The 27,105-nt window shown below is 34.9% G+C and overlaps 1 long non-coding RNA gene and 1 other non-coding gene across 2 annotated transcripts; both read right to left on the bottom strand.

Moving 5' to 3' along the window:
* Positions 1 to 1,099, bottom strand: LOC140184563 (uncharacterized). Its single transcript, XR_011881631.1, has 2 exons — positions 710 to 1,099; positions 1 to 617 (listed from the first exon to the last, which is right to left on the bottom strand). It is a non-coding gene; the product is annotated as an uncharacterized lncRNA (long non-coding RNA).
* Positions 1,100 to 14,480: 13,381 nt separating this feature from the next.
* Positions 14,481 to 14,584, bottom strand: LOC112804519 (small nucleolar RNA R71). Its single transcript, XR_003203132.1, has one exon. It is a non-coding gene; the product is annotated as a small nucleolar RNA R71 (small nucleolar RNA).
* Between the last annotated feature and the right edge of the window lie 12,521 nt (positions 14,585 to 27,105).

Raw genomic sequence — 27,105 nt, 5'->3', positions numbered from 1 at the left:
TAACAAAAAATTAACAAAATATGATTTGTAGCATATATATCAAAAAAGTAATTATATTATATAAAAGTCAATGTTCAACTACATACTAAAACTTTATGGTCCAAACTTTATGTATGCTCTACGAATTTCATCTTGTTGATTGATAGGATAATTCCAAATTTGCGGACGCTTTCCGGGATCACGCATCAATGTATCAATATTAACTTGATCTATTTCAGTCCTTGCTATTTTGGAAGCAGGGGGTTGAATATCTTGCTCAACAAGTTGTGTCACAGGTTGTTCAATAATATTTTGAACATTACTCAAAGAATCTGAAGCTGAATTTTGTTCATCATATATTCTCTCTTTTCTCTTGAAAAATGAGTGAATTGTTTTCATCTTTGACATTTTTAACTTAACTTGAACTATCTAACAAAAAAAAAAAACAAAAATAATTGCATATATATTATTTTCTTAAAAAAAAAATATTAAACCTATTGAGCAATAACAAATAATTTTAGAAACACAAATATATAATAACCAAAAATAAAGTTATTGATTTACCTGATTATTTTTTGTTCCAAGTCTCACAAAAAAATAATTCTATTGAGTTTTGTCCTCACTTCAATCTTTGAACACTGTCCATTATAAAAAAAAAATTAATTATTTTAAATAAATAATGTAAATAATACTTGACATTGTCATTAACTTAAAAAAAATTGAAATATACCTCTTTGAATCTTTGTTGTGCATTCAATGGTTAATATTTTGTTGTTCACTTCTCTTCAATGGTTTTTCTTCATATGTCTTGTTTTGGTATGGAAAGAAAATTAAAATGAGAAGAGTAGAAGACCAAAAGTTTGGGAATCACTAAAAGAGAGAGAAAAGTGACGCTATGCCTATGATAGTTTGAAATAAATATTTGAAAAATGTACTAGGGTTACTTTAATTAATAGTATGGGCTTGGGCTAGTATAATAGAACCATTTTTATTAATTATTAGAATGAGCTATTTGTTAACAAGAACAACAATAATTCAAATATCCAATACATAGTGCAGTTTTTAGTTATTTTAATTTATAAAATTTTGTAACTTATATTTTTTTTAATATTATATATAAAAAAATAATATTATTAATTATTACTATTTACTATTTTTTTAAAAAAAATTTGGGGGGACCATGGCCACCTTAGATCCCCCGTGGATCCGCCACTGGTGCAAGTCTCGAAAACATAAAAAAATGTCTAATTTTCAGTTCCAAATGACTGCCGTAAATTTATTTATCTTTTTGTGTTATTTGGTGATTAATTTTAATATACATATAATATTTTTAAATATTAAAATTATAAAAGATAAAAAATAATAAAATATTAATATAAAAATATTGAAATTAAATTTTTTTATTATTAATTTTAATTATAAATTTAATTTTTTAATTTAATAATTTAATAATATATTTTAATTTATATTTTTAAATATTAATAATTAAATAATAATAAAAAATAATAAATTTTAATAATTTTTTAATATTTTTAGAATAAGTATTTGGGAAGCGCCCCGGGTCCTTGCATTGCGCTTTATTAGGAGCCGCCCTAATACCATCTCATACATTGTTTTAATATTTATACCCTTAATCAATCTAATTGTTAAATAATATATAGTCATCCAACAAGGGAAAATAAAATCGATTGACTTGAAATTTACTTGACTTTGTTAAGAGCGGAATTATATGGACTATTACTTTTTTTAAGAGAAACAATATAGTTTAAAGTAACCCAAGCTTTCCAACCCTTAATAATGGATCGGAGGACTAAAATAAATTTAATTTTTACATGAGGTGAAGACTTGTGAATTCAATGTATGGATTGTTAATTAATTAAAAGTCTACCAAGTGTAATCAATCCCGTGATCTGAAAGAAAAAAATGTTTGTGATAAGTTTAGATGTCATATATATAATTGGATATATCAGTGTACTATGTGAAATATTGCATGACTTCCACTTATTTAATTTAGCGTGTGTTTAGTTCTGGTTTTGAAAAAATAAAATTTTTTGGTGAAGTTAATTTTGTTAAAATTTATTAATTAGAACTATTTTTGGAGATAAACAATTTATGTCTGTAATAATTTTTTTAATATTAATTCTGGCTAAAAATAAAAAAGTAGTTGATATCAACTTACTTCTGCAAAATTCTTTTTGATAAAAAAAATAAGTTAATTTTAACATAAATAGTTTAAAAAATGTTAATTAAAACAGAAAAGTCATATTCTCATGTAAATCTCTCACAAATCACAATCATAAAACTATTTTTTAAAGTTTAAATTAATAAAAAAAGACATATAAAATAGTGTTATGTCTCTAACCTGTTTTATCTTCTCTCTAAGAAAAATAATGCATCCTCTTTATCTCTCTTTTTTATTCTCTGTTTTTTTTAATTATTATCTTTCAATCTTATTAGTTACCAGAAGTTTAAATGTTTATTTATTTATTTAATTTAGAGAAAAAGACAAATAGGTCATTGACCTTTTGTCCCGCAGACATTTTCGTCTCTAAGCATTTGAAAATACTTTTAAATTTCCGACCTTCACAAATCTTGGACGGTTGAGTCTCTCCATCGAATTGCCTCTGCCAGACCCGTCGGAGAAGTCCGATGTGGCTCCCCAGAGGATGACGTGGCCCAACTGGTTGACACCTGGACTGCTTAGTGGAAAGGTGCATTCAAAAATTGGACAATTAAGTCCCTGAACCCTAAACTACGTCGTTTTGCCTTCATCCCTTACAAAATCTCTTATAATACCCATTACACTCATACCACCCTTTCTGAATTACATTCAACCCTAAGGATACGAGCGATCATCATACTCTATTTCTCCCTCCAAAAAGATCACTACCCAGGCTGAGATGTTTGCCATGTGCAGTGGCTGTCGAAGAGGCCTCCATTGTTCTCTGAGTTGTGGTCTTCGTCACCGAAGGTAAGAAGTTTGTATTGTAGCTTAGTTAGTGGATTGTGACGTTAAATACGTATGCAAAGTATGAACTGTGTTGTGAAAGGACTGATCGTGCATGTTGAAAGAATTTGTTAAAAAAGTATTGGGATTTTTCGATTGAAATTGAGTTACTGTTAGGGCAAAGAAAGCTTTTGGGGTGATTCTTGTTTTTTGATCAATGTTTACAGTTTTTTCTTTTTCTTTTTTCAGATGGTTGATGTGTTTGTAGTGCCTGTGTTCCACCATGGAGGTAATTTTGTGAGAGAAAGTAATGGCTCTCTGGTTTACAAAAATCGGAAGGTGGAGAAGTTTCCAGAAATGGACCAGGACTTCGTTAATTTCGAAGACTTGATCACACTGTTCAAGAGGTTGGGGTACCAATCATACAAGACAGTTTATTGGTATGATCCCAGGAGTCCTGATATTGAATCTGGGCTGCATATTTTGACAGGGGATGCATGGATTAACAAAATGCGAGAGAACAAAATGAAGAATACAGAGACAGACGAGTTTTACCTATACTTTGACCACCCTGTTAATGAACCTGAGATTGTGGAAGATGCTGGAAAGCAAAGTAACAGTCCTGATGAGGGAGAGGTTTTGGTGGATGATCAGAGTTTGTCATCTGATGATGGGTACGAGAGTACAGAGGATGAGCCCTACAAACCTCCACCTCCCGGGTATGAAAGTAACACTAATGATGATGATACTAGTGCTGATGATAAGGGTAGCAAAAGGCAGACAGTAATGAAGGGAAAGAAAAAAGTTGTACCTCAAAAGAAGACAACTACAAAGAAGACAGGTGCTAAAAGAAAGAAGAAGACGTAGAAGAAAATGGGACAAAGTAGTGGACCCAATGAGCAGCAGACCAGAAAGAATGTTGGGCCTGATCCTAATGTGCAGCCCAACAGAAGCCCACAACCCAATAGGGACCAAGATGTTAGGTTCTATGTGAGCCTGATCCAAGATGATGATGATGACTCGGTATATGATTATGAATCTGAAAATTTACATACACCTATTTCATCAGATGATGAAGCTAGCAAGCATAAATTCCCTGAGTTTGATGATGATTATGAGCATGGAGGAGAGGTTTGAGTTAGGGACTAGGTTTGCCACCATAGAGAGATTTAAGGAAGTTATAAAAGACTCATTCATTGCTAAGGGTTGGGAGCTTAGGTGGATTAAGAATGATAAAGAGAGAGTAAGGGTGGGATGCATGGATGATGAGTGTCCGTGACTGGTTCATTTATCATACAACAAATATCTGCAGTGCTACCAGGTGAAGTCTTACAAAAATGACCATACATGTGCAAGGGACATGGGAAGTAATGCGGCTGATCAACATTGGATTAGTTTGAAGGTTGAGAAGAGAATGAGTACACAGCCTCATATGAGGACAAGTGAGGCTATTGACTTTCTCAGGAAGAATTCTCACTTACTGCACATCCAAAAATAGTTTATAGAGCAGTTAGAGAGGCAAGAGAGAGAATCATGGGTAATGAGAAAGAGCAATATAGTAATGTTAGAGATTATTTGTTTGAGATACTAAGAAGCAATCCAGGGTCTAGGGCAGAGTTGTGTGTCACTCCTATACCTCAATTCCCCCTGTTTTTGATAAGCTTTATATATGCTTAGAAGCATGCAAACAGGGGTTCAAGAGTGGGTGTAGGCCATTGATACATCTGGATGGCTGTTTTCTGAAGACTTATTATGGTTGACAACTCCTCCACAACAGCACATACAACTATAACAATACAACAAGCTAATGAGTTTTTTTTCTTCTCTAGCATAGTAACCTTCTCCTCCAGAATAGCCATCCTATTATAAAATTCCTCTTCCTCTTCAACAACTTCTGCCTCTTTCTCAACCAGAGATCTTTTATCAAAGATGCAACCACTGCTTCCAATTCTAGCAAGATGCTTATCGACCCAAAGAAAAAACTTGCAATGCTACTGGTTTCCCTGTCAAAATCCCCAAAATAATGAAGTTATGTAAAACCATTCAAACAGAACAAAATTCCCAGGTTTCTTATCTTACCTTATAGAATGGGCAACCCAAGAAGACTCTGTTTGGGTTGCTAATCGTCCTCGACATATACATTATCGCATAAACTCTACAGAAGCATCTCGGGGCGACATTGTCCTTCAGGTCTCCGTCGTGCACAACACAAGGGTCTGAGGTTGAAGCAGAATTTTCTTCTCTTACTCCCCTGCGGCTTCTTCTCGAGGTTGCTGATGCAACATTGATAGCCATGGTTGATGCAGGTTGAGCTCCTCACCACTGGCCTCCATGAAAGAAACGCAATCAATTTAAGGATTAGGGATGAAGGCAAAACGACGTAGTTTAGGCTTCAGGAACTTAATTGTCCAATTTTTGAATGCACCTTTCCACTAAGCAGTCCAGGTATCAACCAGTTAGGCCACATCATCTTCAGAGGAGCCACATCAGACTTTTTCAACGGATCTGACGGAGGCAATTCGACGGAAGGACTCAATCGTCCAAGATTTATGAAGGTCGGAGAATTTAAAAGTATTTTCAAATGCTCAAAAACAAAATATTTGCAGGACAAAAGGTGAAAAACCTATTTGTCTTTTTTTTTAATTTATTCATTTTTTTAGATAGAAGAACATGTGCATTAATGCACCCAATTCCAGTGTCAAACATACCATTCATTATGAAACAGACACGTATTGAAAATGTTAGGCTTTCTAATCAATGATTTGTCGTCCCCCTTCAAAATTTTGAGTCAAACCCATATGGAGCCAATCAGAGAACGAAAAAAGAAAGAAGCAAAATAAACAAAGGAAAATGCCGACGCTTGAACCCTAAAAAAAAAAAGTAAAACAAAATAAAATATACGGCAGTTCTTCAAAAACAGCTAATTTATGTGTGGGCGTCAATTCTCTAACTATTTTATTATCCAGCTTAAAATATGTGGAACAGATATAATTTGTTGAATTATATATTTTTTGTCTAAGACTTGTCCTTGTCCAAGTGTTCGTCGTTGGCCAGGTCATCATTACGATTTTTATTTCATTAAAAATATAATTATTTAGTTGTTTTACAAAAATAATTTTATAAAAAATATTTTAGTTAATCAATATTAGATAACTTTAAAATTTAAGTTTATAATATAAAATTTAGAATCAAAAGTTTATAATTTAAGATCTAAAATTTAAAATAAATAAAATTTTAAAAATATTAGGTAATATTAACTGAATTTTTTTAATTTTATAATATTAAAATTTTTATAATAAAAATTCAATTTATATCATTATCAAAATGAAGTTTTTATTTGAGTAAATATCCACTTTGACCCTTGATTTTTATCTCGAAGGATAAATTGATCTTTGCAAAATTAAAAAATTTAATTAGTCTTTGTTTTTACAAGTTTTAGAATAATGCAATTTTTCCGTCAAATCTAATGTTAAAAGCTAACGAAAAATGGCTACGTGAATTATTATGCGGGTGAGCTGTCTGTTATGTGTTAAGTTGGCAACTTTGCATTAAATGAAAACTAACACAAGGCACAATAAAATTAGTTACAGACTTATTTGTCTAAAATTATTAAAAAAAAATAGCCAAATTCGCACTATATAATCGGCAGGTTTTGGAGGAGTAAGATGGGCCGCTCCGCCGAGGCAAAAATTATTTTATTTTGTTTTGTTTTGTTTATTAAATAAAATATTAATTAGTAGTGCTACAAAAATTAATAATTACATAATTTTTAAAATATATTTTTTATTCTTTTATTCCTTTTATAGCTAATTATTAACTTTATTTATTTTAGAGTTAACTATTAAATTGGTATCTGAAAATTTTTGGTACTGACAAAACACTTTTAAAAGACGTGAAAGACAAATTAATTCCCAAAAGATTTAAAAGCTTGACAAAAACATCCAAACATTAATTGACCACGTCTCTGTTAACGGCAAACACTTACGTGATTAATGGAGTTGATGATTTGGTTTACTTCATAGTTGCATGACATTATTGATTATTTTAAAATAAGTTTAATTACTTTATCGGTTCTTATAGCTTTACTAAATTTTTAATTAGGTCCATATATTTTTTGTTTTCAATTGTGCTCTTATACCATACTAGATTTTATAATTAAGTCCCTGTCATGACAAAAATATTAGAATTAACAGAATATTTCGTTAAACAAAACGAATATGCCTAACACTTGATTGAATATTCTATATAGTTTAACAGAATATTCTATTAATTTCAATATTTTTCTTACAATAGAAATTTAGTTACAAAATTTGATATGGTATATAGACTTAATTGAAAAGACAAAAACTATAGAAACTTAATTGAAAATTCGGAACTACAAAGATCGACAGAAGAATTAAAACTTTAAAATAATAATTACATAAGACAAGTCATCAACTTGTTAGGTATATAATTATAATTTTAAAATAATAAATAATGCCATATAACTGTGAAGTTAGCCAAGTCATCAATTCTATTAGCCACGTAAATGTTTTTCGTTAATGGAGACGAGATAAATTAATGTGGGTATTTTTTTCAAATTTTTAAATCTTTTGAGGGTTAATTTGTCTTTCGCATCTTTTAAGGATGTTTTCGTCAGCGTCAGAAACTTTCAGATAACAATTAAGTGCTTGTCTGGGCGTCATTATTTTGATAAAAAAATTTTTCAATGAAAAAAGATCTTTTTTATTTTTTAACATGTTTGGCAAATTTCTAATAGTAAAAGTAAAAGCACTAGAAAAATAAAAAATATGTTTTTTGAGAAGCTGTAATTTATATCTTTTTTTTAAATTTTTTTCTTAAAAAAAGATGTTTTTCATGTAATAAATAATCAAAAAAGTACTTTTATATTGTTATACCCAAACATAATTGATAAATAAAAAGATCTTTTTGCATGAGATATCCAAATATAAAAGTACTTTTACTTTTACATAAGATCTTCTAAAAGAAAATAAGTCGAAAAAAGATCTTTTCTTAAAAGCTCACCCAAACAAGCCCTTAATAGTTAACTGAAAAAAAATAAAGTTTATAACTATAAAAGAAATAAAAAAATGTTTAAAAATGATATAATTGTTAATTTTTGTAAGACTAATTACTCTTTTATTTAATAAAAAGAATAAAATAATTTTTGGTCTGGTGAGTCGGCTTGTCCTGCGCATTTAGAACTCGCGAGTTTGGTGGTGCGAGTTTAGCCGACTTTTTTAATAATTTTGGACAAATAGATCTTTATCTAAGTTTATTGTGATTCATGTCAGTCCCCATTTAATTCAGAATCACCAACACAATATATAACAGATAACTTACCCAATTAAAGATCCACATAGACATTCTTTTTTAGTCTTTAACGTTTGACTCGACGAAAAAAATTACATTATTAAAAAATTTACAAAAATAATTACCGATTCAAGATTTTTAAATTTTTAGAGATCACTTTGTTTGTCGAGGTAAATGTCAAAAAACTGAAGTGGACTTTTTTATTTCAATATTAAGTCAATTTATTTTCTATTGTCATTGTATAAAAGCTTACAAATACTTATTTGATACTAGGTTTAATTACTCTAAAGGTTCCTATAATTTTACCAGATTTTCAATTAGGTTCCTATACTTTTTTTTTCTTTTCAATTGGGTCTTTATACATTAATTTTTTTTTCAATTAAGTCCCTGTTAACGTTTAACGTTAAAAAATGTTAGTGAGTTGTGAAATGACTTATTTACCACTATCTTCCACCTATAAACACTTCCTGCTTCTGATTTATCTGAAGTTTCTCTTCTTCTCGTTTTCTATTTTCAATTTTCATCTTTTACAAACATATGGCTCAAAGTCAAGGAACCTCTTTCATGCTCTTTTCGAGAAGCTGTGTTTTCAGGAACTCCAACCCGAAGGAAAAAAGACACCTATATTTTTGTGGAGAGACAGTAACCATCAGTCCTTCATCGACTGTTTTTTACCATGATAGGAGGTATGTTACTTGAGGGAAGATACCAAAATGTAACTTTTTTGAGTGGATTGATGATTTGAGTGGTTTGAGGATGATGATGTTACGAAGAATAGGTGGGCAAAGGAAAAAGAAATGAGGGTTCACTGTTTTTGTGGTGACATTCTAAGTCTTCAAATTTCAAGAACAACAAAGAATCCTAATAGAAGATTTATTTCTTACCCTAACAAGAGATACAAATTTTTTGAGCGGGTTGATGAAGTTGGGTCAATAATAGCGTGTCTACTGCTGCAGTTGGAGTTGTTGAAACACAAAATTATACTAAGTTGGAGGGTGAATGAGAAAATTAGATGCACAAAAAAGAAAGATAGAGAGACTAAATGTGGAGATGGAGAAATTGATTGTTGAAGCCAAAGAAATAGATGCTTATGTGGGTTATGTGATGAGTTTAATATTCTCCAAGAACAAGTTGGGAGATTGGATGACAATATAAAAAATCAATGTAAAATGCAATATATGCTGTTTATATTTTTGCTAGTCTTAATAATTGGAATGTGGTTTGTAAGAATTTAAAGTTATACATGTTATGAAATTCTAATGTAAGATTCTACAACTTCAATCGATTTATAGCTAATTATATTTAGTTTGAATAAATTTTGCATTGATGTATTTTGTGTGTTTATAACAATAAAATCATAGTTGGAAAGAAACTTTATAGTTAAATATTTAAAGTTACACAACTGGTCAACAAGGTACTGAAAATAAGTGGCCATATAATATGTCACATATCTAGATATCCATTAAACAAGTGTTCCTGTAAACCATATATACACAAAATATCACAAAATAAGTGGCCATATAATATGCCACATACCTAATCCAAAATAAAGGTGTAAGAACTGCAACAATTAAAAGTGGTCCAACCTAATCCTAAAATATCAAAATAGTGATCTATCCATATAATAAATATTGGCCATAGAGACAAAATTCATCACAAAATATACTATTTAATAGCAACCCCAACAACCCTAACTATAAATTGAATCATGCTTCAATCATCAGTTAGGTCTATATATAGACTAGGTGCCCTTGTGGGTTTTCTCACTCTAACTTTAGCCGCCCACTCCTCCTCACACCAAAAACTTTTGTCTTTAGTAAAGGTTGAGAAGATGCTCTAGGTGGTTGCTGCAAACTTGTAGTTGCCACAGTTAGGAAAGGCTGGGTGTAACACCCTACCACACAGAGTCTTATACTTAAAGTCCTAAAGTTGAGGTGGCAAGGTATTACAACCTCTAAAAGTAAAAAAATATATAATAATAATAATAATAGTTGAAAGAAATTTTATCTAGAAGCTCGTGAAGAAAAGTTAAGTAAAACATTAACTAGAAAATCGCATCACTCGCGTAAGCGATAAGTACGAGAGAAGAAATTCAAAGATACATATAGCAAGGCTTCTGACTCGACTCGCAAAGCTAGAACCGGCCAAAGCAAATAAGTATATACATACATATATATAAGAGAATCTCAAAATGACCCAAAGTAGAAAATGACAACGTATTTCTCCGAGTCAACCTCTAAGAGGGACAAACATAAAATACAAGGTGGAGAATCTATATACATACATAAATATAAACAAAATACGTCCCCGAGCACCAAGAGTTCTTCGCTTCAACCGAGTCTCCAGAATACAGAGTGGTGCTTCTCAACCTGCATCTGAAAAATAACAATATTGTATGGGTGATGAGCGGATAATTTATACGCTTTTTGGCATTGTTTTTATATAGTTTTTAGTAAGTTTAAGCTACTTTTAGGGATGTTTTCATTAGTTTTTATGATAAATTCACATTTCTGGACTTTACTATGAGTTTGTGTGTTTTTCTGTGATTTCAGGTAAATTCTGACTGAAATTGAGGGATTTGAGCAGAACTCTGAAGAAGGCTGACAAAAGGACTGCTGATGCTGTTAGAATCTGACCTCCCTGCACTCGAAATGGATTTTCTGGAGCTACAGAACTCCAATTGGCGCGCTCTCAACGGCGTTGGAAAGTAGACATCCAGGGCTTTCCAGCAATATATAATAGTCCATACTTTATTCGAAGAATGACGACGTAACTTGGCGTTAAACGCCAAGTTCATGCAGCTGTCTGGAGTTAAACGCCAGAAAAACGTCATTATCCGGAGTTGAACGCCCAAAACACGTCATAACCTGGAGTTTGACGCCAAGAAATGCCTTAGCTTGTGAAATGATCAAGCTCAGCCCAAGCATACACCAAGTGGGCCCCGGAAGTGGATTTATGCATCAATTACTTACTCATGTAAACCCTAGTAGCTAGTCTAGTATATATAGGACATTTATCTATTGTATTAGACATCCTGGATTGTATTTTGAATCCTGTGATCACATTAGAGAGGGCTGGCCATTCGGCCATGCCTGAACTCTTTGCTTATGTATTTTCAACGGTGGAGTTTCTGCACACTATAGATTAAGGGTGTGGAGCTCTGTTGTACCTCAAGTATTAATGAAATTCTATTATCTCTTATGCGGTCTCTATCTTATTCCTATTCCAAGATATTCATTCGTACCCAAGAACATGAGGAATGTTATGAGTCAGATTACCCTCATTATCATTCTCACCTATGAACGCGCGTGATTGACAACCACTTCCGTTCTACATGCAACAGAGCTTGAATGCGTATCTCTTAGATTCTCCAACAGAATCTTTGTGGTATAAGCTAGATAGATGGCGGCATTTATGAGGATCCGGAAAGTCTAACCTTGTCTGTGGTATTCCGAGTAGGATCCTGGGAATCCGGAAAGTCTCACCTTGTCTGTGGTATTCCGAGTAGGATTCCGTTAATGAATGACTGTGACGTGCTTCAAACCTGTAACCTGCTGGGCGTTAGTGACAGACGCAAAAGAGGGATTCTATTCCAGTAGGGGAGGGAACCAACCGGTGATTAGCCGTACTGTGACAGAGTGCGTGAGTATTAGTTTTCACTGCGAGGATGGGATGTAGCCATCAGCCATGGGTGATGCCTCCAGACTGGTTAGCTGTGCGAGTGACAGCCGCACAGGATATTTCCCCGAGAGGAAGAAAGTAGCCACAGTTGATGGTGAACCCCTATACAAAGCTTGCCATGGAAAGGAGTAAGAAGGATTGAGTAGAAGCAATAGGAGAGCAGGCGTCCTTGGGCTCTACAGCATCTCCATCCGCTTATCTGAAATTCCCACCAATGAATATGCATAAGTGTTCTATCCCTTTTATCATTCCTTTTTATTATTAATTATTCTAAAAAATCATAAACCAATTTAATCTGCCTAACTGAGATTTGCAAGGTGACCATAGCTTGCTTCATACCAACAATCTCTGTGGATTCGACCCTTACTCACGTAAGGTTTATTACTTGGACGACCCAGTACACTTGCTGGTTAGTTGAACGGAGTTGTGAAAATAAATAAATGCTAAAGCTCAAAAGATAGAAATCACAATTTCGTCCACCAAGTTTTTGGCGCCGTTGCCGGGGATTGTTCGAGTATGGACAACTGACGGTTCATCTTGTTGCTCAGATTAGGTAATTTTCTTTTCAAAAATCTTTTTCAAAAAATTTTTCTTTTCTTTTTCGTTTTCACAAACTTTATTTTCGAAAATAATTAATAAAAATCCAAAAAAATTAGAAAATCATAAAAATCAAAAATATTTTGTGTTTCTTGTTTTGAGTCTTGAGTCAATTTTTAAGTTTGGTGTCAACTGCATGCTTTTAAAAATTTTTCTTGCATTTTTCGAAAATTCCATGCATTCATAGTGTTCTTCATGATCTTCAAGTTGTTCTTGATAAGTCCTCTTGTTTGATCTTGATGAGTTCTTGTTTTGTGTCTTTTGTTGTTTTTCTTGTGCACTTTTGCATTCATATTTTCCATGCATTAAAGATTTCTAAGTTTGGTGTCTTGCATATTTTCTTTGCATCAAAAATTTTTTCAAAATTATGTTCTTGATGTTCATCATGATCTTCAAAGTGTTCTTGGTGTTCATCTTGACATTCATAGCATTCTTGCATGCATCTTGTGTCTTGATCCAAAATTTTCATGTTTTGGGTCATTTTTGTGTTTTTCATTCAAAATTTGATTTCAAAAATATCTTTTCCTTATTTTCCTCCAAAATTTCGAAATTTTGGGATTGACTTGGTCAAAAAATTTTCAAAATTAGTTGTTTCTTACAAGTCAATTCAAAATTTCAATTTTAAAAATCTTATCTTTTCAAAATCTTTTTCAAAAATCATATCTTTTTCATTTTTTTTATATAATTTTCGAAAATCTCAAAATTATTTTTCAAAATATTTTCAAAATCTTTTTCTTATCCTTTTTATCAAATTTTCGAAAATTAGCTAACAATTAATGTGATTGGTTCAAAAATTTGAAGTTTGTTACTTTCTTGTTAAGAAAGGTTCAATCTTTAAGTTCTAGAATCTTATCTTGTAGTTTCTTGTTAGTTAAGTAATTTTTAAAAATTAAATCTTTTTCAAATATCTTTTTCAATTATATCTTTTTATCTTTTATCTTATCTTTTTCAAAACTTTTATCTTTTTCAAAATTCGATTTCAAAATATCTTGTCTAACCTCTTATCTTCTTATCTTTTTCAAATCTTGATTTCAAATCTTTTTCAATCAACTAACTAACTTTTTGTTTGTCTCTTATCTTTTTCAAAACCATCTAACTACTTTTCCCTCTCTAATTTTCGAAAATTCTCCTTCTCTTTTTCAAAAATTCTTTTTGTTTTAAATTTTAATTTTAATTATATTTCATCTTTAATTTTCGAAAATTACTAACCTCTTTTTCAAAAATTATTTTCGAATTTTTCTCCCTCTCTTCTCTTCTTCTATTTAATTATTTAATTACTAACACTTCTCTTCACCTCTCTTCATCCAAAAATCCGAATCCATCCTTCTTCTTTCTTCTACCCCTTTCTTCTTCTACTAACATAAAGGAATCTCTATACTGTGACATAGAGGATTCCTCTTTCTTTTCTTGTTTTCTTCTCTTTCTTATGAGCAGGAACAAGGATAAAGGCACTCTTGTTGAAGCTGATCCAGAACCTGAAAGGACGCTGAAGAGAAAATTAAGAGAAGCTAAATTACAACAATCCAGAAATAACCTTTCAGAAATTTTCGAACAAGAGGAGGACATGGCAGCCGAAAATAATAATAATAATGCAAGGAGAATGCTTGGTGACTTCACAAAACCAACGTCCAAGTTTGATGGAAGGAGCATCTCCATTCCTGCCATTGGAGCCAATAACTTTGAGCTTAAGCCTCAACTAGTTGCTTTAATGCAACAAAACTGCAAGTTTTATGGACTTCCATCTGAAGATCCTTATCAGTTCTTAACTGAATTCTTGCAAGTATGTGATACTGTAAAGACGAATGGAGTTAATCCTGAAGTCTACAGACTCATGCTTTTCCCTTTTGCTGTAAGAGACAGAGCTAGAACATGGTTGGATTCACAACCTAAGGATAGCCTGGATTCCTGGGATAAGCTGATCACTGCCTTCTTAGATAAGTTCTTCCCTCCTCAAAAGCTGAGCAAGCTGAGAGTGGATGTTCAAACCTTCAAGCAAAAGGATGGTGAATCCCTCTATGAAGCTTGGGAAAGATACAAGCAGTTGACCAAAAGATGTCCATCTGACATGTTTTCAGAATGGACCATATTAGATATATTCTATTATGGTCTCTCTGAATTTTCGAAAATGTCATTGGACCATTCTGCAGGTGGATCTATTCACCTAAAGAAAACGCCTGAAGAGGCTCAAGAACTCATTGACATGGTTGCAAACAACCAGTTCATGTATACCTCTGAGAGGAATTCCGTGAATAATGGGATACCTCAGAAGAAAGGAGTTCTTGAAATTGATGCTCTGAATGCCATATTGGCTCAGAACAAAATGTTGACTCAACAGGTCAACATAATCTCTCAAAATTTGAATGGATTGCAACATGCATCCAACGGTACTAGAGAGGTAGCTTCTGAAGAAGCTTATGATCCTGAGAACCCTGCCATGGCCGAAGTTAATTACATGGGTGAACCTTATGGAAACACCTATAACCCATCATGGAGAAATCACCCAAATTTCTCCTGGAAGGATCAACAAAAGCCTCAACAAGGCTTTAATAATGGTGGACGCAATAGGCTGAACAATAGTAAGCCATATCCATCATCTTCTCAGCAACAGACAGAGACTTCTGAACAAAATACTTCTAATTTAGCAAATATAGTCTCTGATCTGTCAAAGGCCACTTTTAGTTTCATGAATGAAACAAGATCCTCCATTAGAAATTTGGAGGCACAGGTGGGCCAGCTGAGTAAGAAAGTCATTGAAACTCCTCCCAGTATTCTCCCAAGCAATACAGAAGAGAATCCAAAAGGAGAGTGCAAGGCCATTGATTTAATCAAAGTGGCCGAATGCATAGGGGAGGAGGAGAACGAAAATCCTAGTGAGGAAGACCTCCTGGGGCGTCCTTCAAGCAAGAAGGAGTTTCCTATTAAAGATCCTGAGGAATCTGAGGCTCATATAGAGACCATAGAGATTCCATTAAATCTCCTTCTGCCATTCATGAGCTCTGAAGACTATTCTTCCTCTGAAGAGGATAAAGATGTGACTGGAGAGCAAGTTGCTCAATATTTAGGAGCTATCATGAAGCTGAATGCCAAGCTGTTTGGTAATGAAACTTGGGAAAGTGAACCTCCCTTGCTCATTAGTGAACTAGATACTTGGATTCAGAAAACTCTACCTCAAAAGAAACAAGATCCTGGCAAGTTCCTAATACCTTGTACCATAGGCACCATGAGCTTTGAAAAAGCTCTATGTGATATGGGGTCAGGGATAAATCTTATGCCACTCTCTGTAATGGAGAAGCTGGGGATCATTGAGGTACAACCTGCCTTGTTCTCATTACAATTGGCAGATAAGTCTTTGAGACAAACTTATGGAATGGTAGAGGACGTTTTAGTAAAGGTTGAAGGCCTTTACATCCCTGCTGATTTCATAATCCTAGACACTAGGAAGGAAGATGATGAATGCATCATCCTAGGAAGACCTTTCCTAGCCACAGCAGAAGCTGTGATAGATGTCAATAGAGGAGAGTTAGTCCTTCAATTGAATGGGGACTACCTTGTGTTTAAGGCACATGGCCATCCCTCTGTGACAAAAGAGAGTAAGCATGAAGAACTTCTCTCAATTCAAGGTCAAGAAGAGCCCACACAGTCAAACTCTAAGTTTGGTGTTGTGAGGCCACAACCAAACTCTAAGTTTGGTGTTCAAATTCCATATCCAAACTCCAAGTTTGGTGTGGAGACAACACACTAAATTGACCTGATCATCTTATGGCTCCATGAGAGTCACTGTCAAGCTATTGACATTAAAGAAGCGCTTGTTGGGAGGCAACCCAATTTTATTTATCTAATTTTATTTTGTTTCTTTGTTATTTTTGTGTTTAATTAGGTACATGATCATGAGGAGTCACAAAAAAATCAAAAAAATTAAAAACAGAGTCAAAAACAGAAGAAAAAATTTTTTCACCCTGGAGGACGCACGGGCTGGCGTTCAACGCCCAGAAGGTGCATCTGGCCGGCGTTTAACGCCAGAACAGAGCACCATTCTGGCGCTGAACGCCCAAAACAAGCAACAACCTGGCGTTAAACGCCAGGATGGTGCACAGAGAGGACAAACTGGCGCTGAACGCCAGGAACAAGCATGAAACTGGCGTTCAACGCCAGAAACATGCATCACATGGGCGTTGAATGCCCAGAACATGCACCAATGGGCGTTTAAACGCCAGAATGATGCACGAAGGCATTTTACATGCCTATATGGTGAAGGAATGGTATTTCTTTTCACCTCAGGATCTGTGGACCCCACAGGATCCCCACCTACCTCGCCCTCTCTCTTTCCATTCATGGTCATCCCTTCTATTTTTCATTCACCACCTACATCTATCCACTCTTCCCCATACACCCCACCTACCTTTACAATTCAACTTCTCTTTCCCACCCAATCCCACCCATATTGCCGAATCCATCTCCCCTCACTCACCTCCATTCTCTTCTTCTTCTTCTTCTTCTCTTCTTTTCTTTCTTGCTCGAGGGCGAGCAATATTTTAAGTTTGGTGTGGTAAAAGCATAGCTTTTTTGCTTTTCCATTACCATTAATGGCACCTAAGGCCAGAGAAACCTCAAAGGGAAGACAAAAGCTTCCACCTCTGAGTCTTGGGAGATGGAAAGAATATAAGCCATCATAGCTCAGCGGTAGAACATGTGGCTGCAAATCAAGAGATCCCTGAGATACCTCAGGGAATAAGTTATCCTCCACACAAATATTGGAAGCAACTAAGGATAGAAACACCAAAATTACTAGGAATCATTCAACAGAAGCAAGGAAGAAACATAGAGGAGCTCAAAAAGCACCATTGGACCTTCAAGAAGGCGCCACCCTCACTCAGGTGGATTCATTCCTTGTTCTTTATTTCTTTCTATTTTCGGTTTTTAGTATTATGTTTATCTATGTTTTGTGTCTCTACTTCATGATCATTAGTATGTAACCATGCCTTAAAGCTATGAATAAAATCCATTAGTCCTTCACCTCTCTTAAAAGAAAAATGTTTTAACTCAAAAGAACAAGAAGTACATAATTTTCGAAATTATTAGTGAATTTAATTTAATTATATTGATGTGGTGGCAATAATTTTTGTTTTCTGAATGAATGAATGAACAGTGCATATGTCTTTTGATCTTGTTGTTTATGAGTGTTAAAATTGTTGGTGCTTGAAAGAATGATGAACAAAGAGAAATGTTATTGATGATCTGAAAAACATCATGAAATTGATTCTTGAAGCAAGAAAAAGCAGTGAAAAAAAATGGCGAAAAATTTTAAAGCAAGGATCCAAGGCTTTGAGCATTAATGGATAGGAGGGCCCAAGGAAATTAAATCCAGGCCTAAGCGGCTAAATCAAGCTGTCCCTATTCATGTGCTTGTGTCATGAAGGTCCAAGTGAAAAGCTTGAGACTGAATGGTTAAAGTCGTGATCCAAAGCTAAAGAGTGTGCTTAAGAGCTCTGGACACCACTAACTGGGGACTTTAGCAAAGCTAAGTCACAATTTGAAAAGGTTCACCCAGTTATGTGTCTGTGGCATTTGTGTATCCGGTGGTAATACTGGAAGACAAAGTGCTTAGGGCCACAGCCAAGACTCATAAGTAGCTGTGTTCAAGAATCAACATGCCTAACTAGGAAAGTCAATAACACTATCTGAAATTCTAAGTTCCTAGAGATACCAATCACTCTGAACTTCAAAGGAAGAAGTGAGATGCCAAAACTGTTCAGAAGCAAAAAGCTACAAGTCCCGCTCATCTAATTAAATTAATAGTCATTGATATTTTGGACTTTATAGTATATTCTCTTCTTTTTATCCTAATTGATTTTTAGTTGCTTGGGGACAAGCAACAATTTAAGTTTGGTGTTGTGATGAGCGGATAATTTATACGCTTTTTGGCATTGTTTTTATATAGGTTTTAGTAAGTTTAAGCTACTTTTAGGGATGTTTTCATTAGTTTTTATGATAAATTCACATTTCTGGACTTTACTATGAGTTTGTGTGTTTTTCTGTGATTTCAGGTAAATTCTGACTGAAATTGAGGGATTTGAGCAGAACTCTGAAGAAGGCTGACAAAAGGACTGCTGATGCTGTTGGAATCTGACCTCCCTGCACTCGAAATGGATTTTCTGGAGCTACAGAACTCCAATTGGCGCGCTCTCAACGGCGTTGGAAAGTAGACATCCAGGGCTTTCCAGCAATATATAATAGTCCATACTTTATTCGAAGAATGACGACGTAACTTGGCGTTAAACGCCAAATTCATGCAGCTGTCTGGAGTTAAACGCCAGAAAAACGTCATTATCCGGAGTTGAACGCCCAAAACACGTCATAACTTGGAGTTTGACGCCAAGAAATGCCTTAACTCGTGGAATGATCAAGCTCAGCCCAAGCATACACCAAGTGGGCCCCGGAAGTGGATTTATGCATCAATTACTTACTCATGTAAACCCTAGTAGCTAGTCTAGTATATATAGGACATTTATCTATTGTATTAGACATCCTGGATTGTATTTTGAATCCTGTGATCACATTAGAGAGGGCTGGCCATTCGGCCATGCCTGAACTCTTTGCTTATGTATTTTCAACGGTGGAGTTTCTGCACACTATAGATTAAGGGTGTGGAGCTCTGCTGTACCTCAAGTATTAATGAAATTCTATTATCTCTTATTCGGTCTCTATCTTATTCCTATTCCAAGATATTCATTCGTACCCAAGAACATGAGGAATGTTATGAGTCAGATTACCCTCATTATCATTCTTACCTATGAACGCGCGTGATTGACAACCACTTCCGTTCTACATGCAACAGAGCTTGAATGCGTATCTCTTAGATTCTCCAACAGAATCTTCGTGGTATAAGCTAGATAGATGGCGGCATTTATGAGGATCCGGAAAGTCTAACCTTGTCTGTGGTATTCCGAGTAGGATCCTGGGAATCCGGAAAGTCTCACCTTGTCTGTGGTATTCCGAGTAGGATTCCGTTAATGAATAACTGTGACGTGCTTCAAACCTGTAACCTGCTGGGCGTTAGTGACAGACGCAAAAGAGGGATTCTATTCCAGTAGGGGAGGGAACCAACCGGTGATTAGCCGTACTGTGACAGAGTGCGTGAGCATTAGTTTTCACTGCGAGGATGGGATGTAGCCATCAGCCATGGGTGATGCCTCCAGACTGGTTAGCTGTGCGAGTGACAGCCGCACAGGATATTTCCCCGAGAGGAAGAAAGTAGCCACAGTTGATGGTGAACCCCTATACAAAGCTTGCCATGGAAAGGAGTAAGAAGGATTGAGTAGAAGCAATAGGAGAGCAGGCGTCCTTGGGCTCTACAGCATCTCCATCCGCTTATCTGAAATTCCCACCAATGAATATGCATAAGTGTTCTATCCCTTTTATCATTCCTTTTTATTATTAATTATTCTAAAAAATCATAAACCAATTTAATCTGCCTAATTGAGATTTGCAAGGTGACCATAGCTTGCTTCATACCAACAATCTCTGTGGATTCGACCCTTACTCACGTAAGGTTTATTACTTGGACGACCCAGTACACTTGCTGGTTAGTTGAACGGAGTTGTGAAAATAAATAAATGCTAAAGCTCAAAAGATAGAAATCACAATTTCGTCCACCAATGGGATGAGAACAGGGGGTTCTCAGTATGGTTAAAGTGCCCACACATATAATAAATAAGATCTTGGGAAAGTCAGAGGCAATCCTAGAACTCCAGCGCTCTTGATTATAAAACTTAAAGGATTCAAATACGAAAGCCATAATCAGAGTGGTCCACTAAGGTTCTCCATTCTAACTCAACTCTCACTAAAACTCTCAATTATTCCCCTTCCTTTACCACCCTCCAAAATGCCAGAAGATCCACACAGCCAAACAAAGCAAACAAAGAAAACACAAGTAGAATACAGATACATCAAATAGAACATATAGCAGTTAAGCATGAAATAACAAGTAGGCAATCCCAAGAAAATAAACCAAAGCAAACAGACAAAAGCATATGATGCATGCCTTTCTTACTGGCCGTGAATTCGCGTGTCGGTTACTTTGCCAGAACCTGTCACATCTGGTAGCTAACCCAGACATTTGTCTCCAGGTTTTGCATCTCTAAGAGGATTATAAATGAAGGAGAGTGCCTTTCCACATCGAAGGGGCGTGCCTTTCCACCTTTTCTTGGAGGATATATGAAAGAGAGTGCTTTTCCACATCGAAGGAGTGTGTCTTTCCACCTTGAAACCAGAGAAGAATGTGGAAAAAATAATACGAAGGAGAGTGACTTTCCACTTTTTCCACACCCTCATCACGACAAGAGAGGGAACTTCCATCCTCAACTTGTCATCTGAAAACATTTTCAAGTTAACGAGCAAGTGGGATCGCCCCCAAATCTTGCCCTCTCGACCATTCCGGCCACACACAGGCATCCCTAATCTCATCATTAACATCTCAATTCAATTATTCTAGACCATCATTCCCTTTTTGGACTAAACTTCCGACAGGGATAACTCTTTCGTTTTAAAATATTTTTCATCTGTTCTTCAAACGGTGTAAGCTTTACGGATCCAATTTTCATTTGAAACAAGTTTGAAGTAATTTGGAGGTCTGGAAGCCAAGTTATAGCTTGTCGAAGTTCGGCCAAAAATTAATTTTTTGCAAAAATATTAAAACCTCTATTTTACCAAAATTATAACACCTTAAACACCAATTCCTCACTCATCAATCTATATATATAAAAGTATTGGTATTTTAGGTAACTAAAGGATTGATGAGTGAGGAATTGGTGTTTATATATATATATATATATATATATATATATATATATATATATATATATTAAAACAAATTGGTTGGCTGGGATGAGAAGTTGTGTTATGTGTATGTATATGTATTTAAAGGAAAAATATTGATAATTTGTGGTTGAAATTAGACTGAAATTCATGAGGAATGTGTTGAATAGTTTATATAGTTTTGAATGTTGAAATATGTGGAGCTAATGGAGGTATGTGATATCGTGCAAGTATAATTTGTGTTGAAATGATTGTGGTAAAGTTGAGTTGGCTATACACCAATTCAACTTATCCTACTGTCAACTAGCCTAAGTTTTCACGTTGCATTATATATTATATACGAGAAACCAAAATCATACCTTGGCCGATTTATCCCTTAAGCTCGGAATGCCACAAATGACCACTGTTCCATAAAACCCAAAGCTCCAAAACTCTCCAAACAGAAAATTCAGCTTCAAATTCGACAAATTTGCCACCAATACATATAATTTTATCTAATATCATATAAACACCACTAAATCAATATAGGGTTTTCTATATACCCAATTTACAAGGTTTAAAGATTCCTCACCTTACCAATGGGGAATTGGGACAAGGCCTAGTGATTCTGCACTACTTGAGCACACCTAACATCATTAAATTACAAAATCTCAAAGCCCAAGAACCTAATATTTTTGAATTTAAGGAGAGATACTGGGAGAGAAATAGCTATTTATTACCAATATGTTGGGTGAATTTTGTAGAGGATTTCGAGGCGAATGCGTGGTTGCTGACGGCTCGTCAATCAGAACTCCAGATCGAAAGTTATGGTGGAATGAAGTTTGAGTGAGGGTTTGGGGTGTTTCACTTGCGTTCTTCCCCTTTCCCTTTGCTTTCAGCATATTTCCCTTATTTGGGAAAGAAGAAGAGCTGATGCTTTTATGAATTGTGGGCTTGGGTTGGGCATTGGGCCCATTTTGGGTGCGGTTTGACCGATTTGGCCCGTTTGACCCAATCTTGGGTCAAATTATTTGAAATTAGTGTCAAAATTTTTGTTTTAATTTTATCTATGATATTAAACTACAAAATTTCATTTTCTAATTTATTTTATTAATAATTAATTTATTAGCTAATTATTTACTAATTACTTAGGTAGAACCCGACACATCTGGTAGCTAATCCAGACATTTGTCTCTAGGTTGCGCATCTCCAAGAGGATCATAAACAAAGGAGAGTATCTTTCCACATCGAAGGAGCATGCCTTTCCACCTTCTCCTGGAGGATATACGAAGGAGAGTGCCTTTCCATATCGAAGGAGTGTGGCTTTCCACCTTGCAACCAGAGAAGAATGTGGGAGAAATAATACGAAGGAGAATGCCTCTCCACTTTCCCCACACCCTCATCATGACAAGAGAGGGAACTTCCATCCTCGACTTGCCATCCGAAAACATTTTCAAGTTAACGAGGAAGTGGGATCGCACCCAAATCCTGCCCTCTCGACCGTTCTGGCCACAAACATCTCGACCATTCCAGCCATACACACATCTCTACCATTTTGGCCACACACAGGCATCCCCAATCTCATCATTAACTCTCAATTCAATTACTCTAGACCATCCTTCACTTTGTGCACTAAACTTTCGACAGGCATAACTCTTTTGTTTTAAAATATTTTTCATCCGTTCTTCGAACGGTGTAAACTTCATGGACCCAATTTGATTTCAAACAATTTGAAGTAATTTGTGGGTCCGAAAGCCAATTTATGGCTCGCCGAAGTTCGGCCAAAAATCAGTTTTACGCAAAAATACTCAAACCTCTATTTTTCCAAAATCATAACTCATTAAACACTAATTCCTCACTCATCAATCCTTTAGTTACCTAAAATACCAATAATTCCTTATCAATTGAATGTCATATTCACCATATATATATACTTGCTTGCAAATTATATATATTTACCACAATCATTTCAACACAAATTATACTTGTCCGATATCACATGCTTCCGTTAGCTCCACACATATCAACATTCAAAACTATATAAACCATTCAACACATTTCTCATGAATTTCAGTCCAATTTCAACCACAAATCATCAATCTTTTTCCTTTAAATACATATACTTACACATATCACAACTTCTCATCCGAGCCAACCAATTCATTTTAATTCATTAACAACCACATTAACTTCAATATTTACATCCTATATCCACTAACATGCACTATACCCCAATTCAGCTTATCCTACTATCAACTAGCCTATGTTTTCACGTTATATTATATATTATATATGAGATACCAAAATCATACCTTAGACGATTTCTCTCCTAATCTTTTAATGACCACCGTTCCGTAAAATCCAAAGCTCCAAATCTCTCAAAATTGAAAATTCAGCTTCAAACTCAACAAATTTGCCACCAATACATATGATTTTATCTAATATCATATAAACACCACTAAATCAATATAAGGTTTGCTATATACATAGTTTTACAAGGTTTAAAGATTTCCCACCTTACCAATGAGGTATTGGGACAAGGCCTAGTTATTCTCCACTACTTGAACCCACCTAACATCATTAAATTACAAAATCTCAAAGTCCAAGAATCTAATATTTTTGAATTTAAGGAGAGAGATACTGGGAGAGAAATAGCTAATTCGTTACCAAATTGTTGCTTGAGTTTCGTAGAAAATTCTGAGACAAATGCGTGGTTACTGATGGCTTGTCAATCGGAGCTTCGGATAAAAAGTTATGGCAGAATGAAGTTTGAGTGAGGATTTGGGGTGTTTCACTTGTGTTCTTCCCCTTTCCCTTTGCTTTCAGCGTATTTCCCTTATTTGGGAAAGAAGAAGAGCTGATGCTCTTATGTATTGTAGGCTTGGGTTGGGCCTTGGGCCCATTTTGGGGCCGGTTCGATCGGTTCGGTCCGTTTGGCCTAATCTTAGGTCAAATTATTTGAAATTAGTGTCAAAATTCTTATTTTAATTTTCGCTATCATATTAAACTACAAAATTTCATTTTTTAATTTATTTGATTAATAATTAATTTATTAGCTAATTATTCACTAATTACTCGGGATTTACACTGAGAGGCTGACCCTTCAAGAGGTAAGGCTTGTTGTGAATATCCAGAAGGTGCTACAATAAGAGGCTCAGAATTCATTGCACCGGTGGCTCTAGTTGGAGCCTGAAAAGCTGAAGTTGTAAGTATTGGAGGTGGTTGAGTAAAGGTAGTAACAGTAGGTATGGTGGGTAGCGATTGTGAAGATGCAGTAGCAGGTGTGGTGGGTTGTGATTGTGAAGATACAGCTCTACCCCTTCCTCTACCCTTTCCTCTGCCCTTTCCTCTGTCCTTGCCTATTCCTACTTGCTTTAATCTCTTAAATCTATGAATATTCACACCGGATCTATTGTCGGCAGGAGGACCAGTGTCAATAGTAGCCACAGTGTCAGCCGTAGCCGGATCTTCTCCGTTGGCTGCAGTAGCAACATTAGGCCTTGAAACCAGGGATAACACAACCAGGTATAACACAACCAGTTTGCAACATAAACCAGTGTCAAGCATCTTACATTTATATATCTTGTACCACATAAATATTCAACTCTATTTTCAATCAATTTATATATAAAAAAACTTGGATAAGGTCTACAATGTAACACATCATAACTTCATCAAACAAATGAAATCAAAAATAATTCACATCCACTATAATACATCAAACACATTATAATTTCAACAAAAAACAGTTAAAGAGCAGCATATATGTTCCCAAATATAATTCACATCCACTATGTTATCATATACTATCATAACCTACTCCACTAAACACATCAAATACATTCTAATTTCAACAAAAAACAGTTAAAGAGCAGCATATATGTTCCCAAATATAATTCACATCCACTATGTTATCATATACTATCACAACCTACTCCACTAAACACATCAAACACATTCTAATTTCAACAAAAAATAGTTAAAGAGCAGCATATATGTTTCCTAAAATAATTCAGATCCATTATGTTATCATATACTAGCATAACCTATTCCACTAAAGACATCAAACACATTCTAATTTCAATAAAAAACAGTTAAAGAGCAGCATATATGTTCCCAAATATAATTCACATCCACTATGTTATCATATACTATCACAACCTACTTTACTAAACACGTCAAACACATTCTAATTTCAACAAAAATAGTTAAAGTGCAGTATATATGTTACTAAAAATAATTCACATCCAATATGTTGTCATATACTATCACAACCTATTTCACTATTGGTACCTGACACTATTGGATTGGGACAAAGCCTTCTATTATGTTCATATTGTCTGCAGTTACTGCATGTCACAGATGTACCCATTCTCCTAAGCTTTATTTGAGAATGGTTCTCATCAGGTTCTCTGATCCTCACCATCCGTGGTCTTCTTGGCTTCACTCTAAAGATGGGAGGTATAATGGTATCACACTCAACTTTCGGCCACATATTTTCTCCGTTGATTGAAGAAATTAACTTACCATAAGTTGCAACATAGGTTACTGGACTATAGAAGTTGTTGCAGTAATCTTCTGGATTGTCCCCTTTCTTGAATATGGCACAACAAGCATGTGGGTAGGGCATTCCACATAATTCCTAAAATCTGCAGCTACACGTTCCAGCCAATAAATCAACCACAAACCTCTCTATAATCATCCGGTTCTTATGAGAAACCTCGTATGTCAGTCCTCCAGTCCATCTTGCTTGCCACTCCATAGCTCGTGTTGCAATGACATCAAGCCTCTTTTTTAGTTTAGACATTATTGTACCATCATATTTTTCGGCCTTCTTTTTTTCAGGAAACCAAAACATCCAATAACATCGAATCCACTCGAACATAGTAAGTATAGGCTTGTCTCTTGCCTCCAAGATACTACCATTGAAAGCTTCAGAAATATTATTCATCAACTTGTCGCTCTTAGCAAGAAAAGTGAAGTAGCTCTTGCACTAGAGTTTTGGATTTAATGCTACTAACTTTTCATAGCATTGTTGGTTGATGTGCATTAGGTGAGCCATCCTCCTCTCCCATTCCTCCACATATGTAGCTTTAGCTATTGATAGAATTAGGTCCCTGATGAGTGGATAATTTATACGCTTTTTGCCATTATTTTTACATAGTTTTTTAATATATTTTAGTTACTTTTTAGTATATTTTTATTAGTTTTTATGCAAAAATCACATTTCTGGACTTTACTATGAGTTTGTGTATTTTTCTGTGATTTTAGGTATTTTCTGGCTAAAATTGAGGGACCTGAGCAAAAATCTGATTCAGAGGCTGAGAAAGGACTGAAGATGCTGTTGGATTCTGACCTCCCTGCAATTAAAGTGGATTTTCAGCAGCTACAGAAGCCCAATTGGCACGCTCTCAATTGCATTAGAAAGTGGACATCCTGGGCTTTCCAGAAATGTATAATAGTTCATATTTTACCCGAGATTTGAGGGCCCAAACTGGCGTTTAAACGCCCACCAGAGAACCTTTTCTGGTGTAAAATGCCAGAACTGGCACGAAAGCTGGAGTTAAACGCCTAAACTGGCACCAAAACTAGCGTTTAAAATCCAAGAAGAGCCTATGCACGTGAAAGCTTCAATGCTCAGCCCAAACACACACCAAGTGGGCCCCGGAAGTGGATTTCTGCACTATCTACACTTAATTACTCATTTTCTGTAAACCTAGTTTACTAGTTTAGTATAAATAGCACTTTTTACTATTGTATTCATATCTTTAGATCATTTTTGAGACTATCTTTGG

The sequence above is a fragment of the Arachis hypogaea genome, chromosome 5 (genome assembly GCF_003086295.3).
Source record: "Arachis hypogaea cultivar Tifrunner chromosome 5, arahy.Tifrunner.gnm2.J5K5, whole genome shotgun sequence".
Lineage (NCBI taxonomy): Eukaryota > Viridiplantae > Streptophyta > Magnoliopsida > Fabales > Fabaceae > Arachis > Arachis hypogaea.
The sequence above is the reverse complement of the archived record's forward strand: the minus strand, read 5'-3'. Positions and strand labels throughout refer to the sequence as shown.